Raw genomic sequence first — 4834 nt, forward strand, 5'->3', positions numbered from 1 at the left:
ATGGTGAGTAAGCGTATAATGAAGGAGCTTCGGGATTTACAGAAAAATATGTCGTCATTCTGTAGCAGCGTTGGACCCGTAGGAGATGATATATCTCACTGGCAGGCACATATTATGGGGCCAGCTAACACCCCATTTACTGGGGGAATTTTTAGGATAGACATCCACATCCCTCGAGATTACCCGTTCAAGCCTCCCAAAGTTACTTTCCGGACAAAATTTTATCATCCAAACATTAACTGTAATGGCAACGTCTGTCTTGAGGTTTTGAAGGAGAAATGGTGCCCTGCACATACAATTTCCCAGATACTGTTGTCAATATTCTCTCTTCTAAGTGTCCCAAACACTAAAGATCCTCTTATCCCTGAAATTGCCCGATTTACACTAACGATAGACGTAGTTATGAGGAGACAGCGAAGTTGTGGACACACAATTATGTCACCAATTAAATTGTGATGAGGACGCAGTGTTGACTGAAGTTCTGGACCAAATACACTCTCGGCATACCTATGACTTGAAGTAGAGAAGAACTCGGACGAGGGTACCATATTGTCTTGGTATATAAACCTCGGTGGCATACCTGTAGCAGCCCAAACACAATGAACAGCAGTGACAGATCTATTATCTTGGCTCAATGAAGATTATGTTAGTAGTTACATAACTCTGATATCGAAATAGGTTTCGATGATGGTCAAGAGATCCTTGGCATGCCAGTAAAAGGACACAGTCTCAACATAATAAGAATGATAAGGATAAACAATCTCAGATCATGATGATGAAAGAAGCAGCATAATGGGCACATTAAGTAAGGAGCAGCATACTGATGATCAGGGCAGCATGATGTACGAACAGCATAAGGATAGTTGAAGCAATATGTCTTCAAATATCAAAAGTCAAAGTGTTGACTTCTATTGTAATTGTACTCTCTCTCTCTCTCTCTCTCTGCTGAACTTTGAAGATAAAAGAAGATTTGATCAAAGGGTTTCCCCACACATTGTGGGGTTTGTCCCTAGCTCGCGCCATATCTTGTGTCCTCTTGCCTTGGCTTGTCTTCTGCAATTTATATTTATGTTCTATCTGCAGTTTATCTTAACGCTGATGTGATTGCTAACAGTGAAAATTTAAATAAATTGCTCTAACATAGAACATACCAAATCTTAACACCACTCATTCAAAATTTGCAGAAGATCCTAGTTCAAACAATTGCCACAACTTGACGAGGAAGAAAAAATCATATTAGAGCCTGGAGCAGTCATAGAAACAAGAACCCGACAACTACGAAATCAATCAATTTTAGAGTATCTCATCAAGTGGAAGAACATACTCGTTGAAGATTCCAAATGGGAGGATAATAACTTTATACAGAAGCATCAAGAACTACTCGAGCGTTGAGGACAACACTTTTTGAAGGAGAGGGGCATGTTAGGTCCCTATACTACTAGTGTAACCCCTTATTGTTATTAGTAAAACCCCCTTATTATATTGTTGTGCCCATGTAGTTCCCATATTGTTATTATTGTGCCCTTACATTATTATTTTTATGTCGGCTCTGATTATATTATGACCCCTTAGACTCCTATGTATAGAAAGGAGGTCTTATCATTTGGATAATCTAAGAATTTTTCATTTCTGTAATGTAAAGGAGGTTGCCCCCTCGAAGAGGCTTATTTCTAAGGTGTTGATATATCTTTTCTATCTTTTTGTGAGCTGGTTTCATAACACAACATATACAATTTCTAGATGGATGCCACATGTTTAGACAAGACACCACCACAAAGAACATGTGAATTGTAAGAACATAGGGGGACCCCTAGTCATGTCAATATTGGAGATTGTGCTAGATGATTAATTCGAGGACACAATAATGATTAAGGACCCACACATAATTTTTATCTATTTTGATGGTGTAGTCAAAGGCCAAGCATCAAATTTAGAGCTAATTTAAATACACTTTTCCAAGTAAATGGAGATAAGGAATAGTAATAAGGTGACCATGCGTTTATTGAAGTGGGCCCTATTTGATGCATGGACAAAATAATTCTAGGTGGGAGTAGGTAGACAAGTGGAATCCACATTAAATGTGGAAACAACAATGGAATCATAAAAGAGTGGTATTGGAGAATGGTGTTAAGCGATTTTGTGGAGCTCAAAAATTTGTTTTGGAAACCAAATTTTCAGCGCCACAATAATTGCATAAGTAATGGTTAAATACCTATAAGTCCAACCTATATAATTGGTATATGGGTGCCATGTGATTATATGAGACACCACCATAGATAACATGCAAATTTAAGGATAGAGGGGGACCCCTAGTCACATTAGTATTAGAGATTGTGCCACGTGGATAATTTGAGGCCACAATAATGCCCAAAGACCCCACACACACATATAACCTTTTTATGGGGGTATGATAAGGTAATAAACCATGTTGACATGGGCATCGATGGAATGCTTGTATATATAAGGTGACATGGCAAGTTAATGTGATGACACACAGGAGACCATTACTACATTAGCATAGAGTCCACATGACATGTCATGTCAATAGTACAATATGTAGCATAGCTTGAGGATATGAACTCAAATGGAGTTAAAGTTTTCAATGAACATCAATGTATTAATGAGGAATATTTTGAAAATTCAACACCAAGTCCTTAAAATTTGGAAGAGTACAATTTCCAAAGAATGATATAGTACTTTAAACTCACAACTCCATTAGTGATGAATTTCAAGAAATATGGAATATAAGCAAGCATGAAGAAAGCCAATTATATGCTTCACTAAATTCCAAGAAAAAGAAGCACGGTTAAAGAAATAATACTAAATCCACAATTCCATGAGACTTTTTAACAGTTTTTGAAATTGAAAATGGAGAAAAAGTGACCAAAGATAGTAAATCTAGAAAAATATTCCAAGTCGATATCTAATCTCCTCAATAATCTAGACAAATTTGTTTAAGTGAGAATTTTCTAGTTTGCACCATTTAAAAAATATCAATTTATGTTAGAATTTTCAAGTTAGGAAAAAGTGAAAAAGGTGAAAAGTTGAATATTCCATATCAATCCAAAATTTGACTGGAGTATTGAAACACTAAGATGAAGCTTTTTTTGTTGTATAATTTTCTAGAAAAGCCCTAGTAGCCATTTTTTTATACTGAATTTTTAAATCCAGATCTAAATCCTTCATTAGGAAAAAAAATTGATTAGAGAAGAGGGAAATAGGGAAATATTCATATAGAAGAATGTAGAAATGATAGACAGAATCCCAAGATGTTGGCCCGCTCAAAAAAAGCATAGCTTGAAAACCTAAGAAAAAGAGAATACACACAAAGAATACAAGAAAGGCCATCAGATCACATAGGATGGATGCTTAAACTATTGGAATATATTATAGCATTTATGAAATGATTCTAGTAGTACATGTGAATTTTTGGATGCGATGAAGTTAGATAATGTTGGGTGATGTCAATTAGGTTTAACCTAGGTGTTCGGGAGGAATGATTTTTATTCTTGCCATCTATGTTCAATTCCCACAAGTGACATGTTGACATCTTGGTTATTATATCATTGTAATGGATTTGAGCCTTGTTTTTTATCGACCTTGTGCAATGAAGATTGTAAGCTTTACGGTGGGTACCTTCCTCAAAATGAGAGGAAATACTTAAGGGTTTTCCCCAAGCATGTTACCCAATGGGGGGGGGGAGAGAGAGAGAATGGTGTATCCATTACAAATTATTGGTTAGAAAATCTAAGAATAATATAAAAGTTGAAGTTACTTCCAGATGAGAAATATAAATAAGCCATATGAAGTGGGATGTTACTTTAAGCTTGATACTGGTTGAAAAATAGAAAGGACTTTGAACTGATCTCATATAAAGTTGGAATGGCATAATTGCAATGCTAAAAAGTGTTAGAAACTTCTGTCAATAAATTTAATGTTGGGGCAATTTTGACCAAGAAAAGAAAGAAAATAGTAAGCTTATAATGGAATGGTCGGTTTGGTTTGGATGGAAAGTGCTTAACAAAAATGGAGTATTAATTCATAGAGATCACAAAATGCAAATGAAGCTCAAAACAAAGGCAAAAATTATCATCATAACCATATGTGAGATGAAGGCGACGTGAGACAACAATGGAAGTTTCAGGATGCTAAGGAATTGTTTGTAGCAACAAAGGGTGAATGTAATTAAAGGTTGTGAATGTATAAAAATTGTTGTAGAATGTTATGCTATGAAGAGTATTATGAGGGGAAATTCCTTGACTCTTCTCTTACTATTTGATTTATATTTCCCTAGGTTCTATATGTCGACAATTAAAGCATGGGATGCTCAAAGAGAATAAAATAGTTAGAATGCATATGCATTGGTGGACATATTGAGAGATATTATGTGATAGAGTGAAAATAGATATGCTTGAGAATATATGGTGTTGCATATTGGTTAGTCTTTAGCATGTTGTTACATATGCCATAAGTATGGCAAGATAATTAAATGTGATTGATGATGGTTATGTAACTAGAAATGGTCAAGAGCATGGTTGAATATGTTGATAATACTACTATATATGACAATTAACCTTGTGAAGAAAGGATAATGACAATAAATTTATAATAAAAATATTAGTGAAAGGATTATGTAAGCATCCACAAGACACCAAGTGATTAAGTAACATTAGAGTTGTTGTTTGCAGACATGTAAGTATGGATTTGGTTATGTTTATATTGCATATATGCTTAAGGGAAATTACTTAAGAATTCCTTCAATCATGATTTGATATTAGAAATTGATATGTTTATGTTGTTTGATTGCATTTGTATGAATAATACCTAGGTTGGA

General features: G+C 34.9%; 1 pseudogene; it reads left to right on the forward strand.

Moving 5' to 3' along the window:
- On the forward strand, nt 1-449 carry LOC149145624 (ubiquitin-conjugating enzyme E2 8 pseudogene; annotated as a pseudogene).
- The last annotated feature ends 4385 nt before the right edge of the window (nt 450-4834 follow it).

This window comes from Pinus tabuliformis, chromosome X (assembly GCF_031772625.1).
Source record: "Pinus tabuliformis cultivar Carrire ecotype Pingquan chromosome X, CPIR1, whole genome shotgun sequence".
NCBI lineage: Eukaryota > Viridiplantae > Streptophyta > Pinopsida > Pinales > Pinaceae > Pinus > Pinus tabuliformis.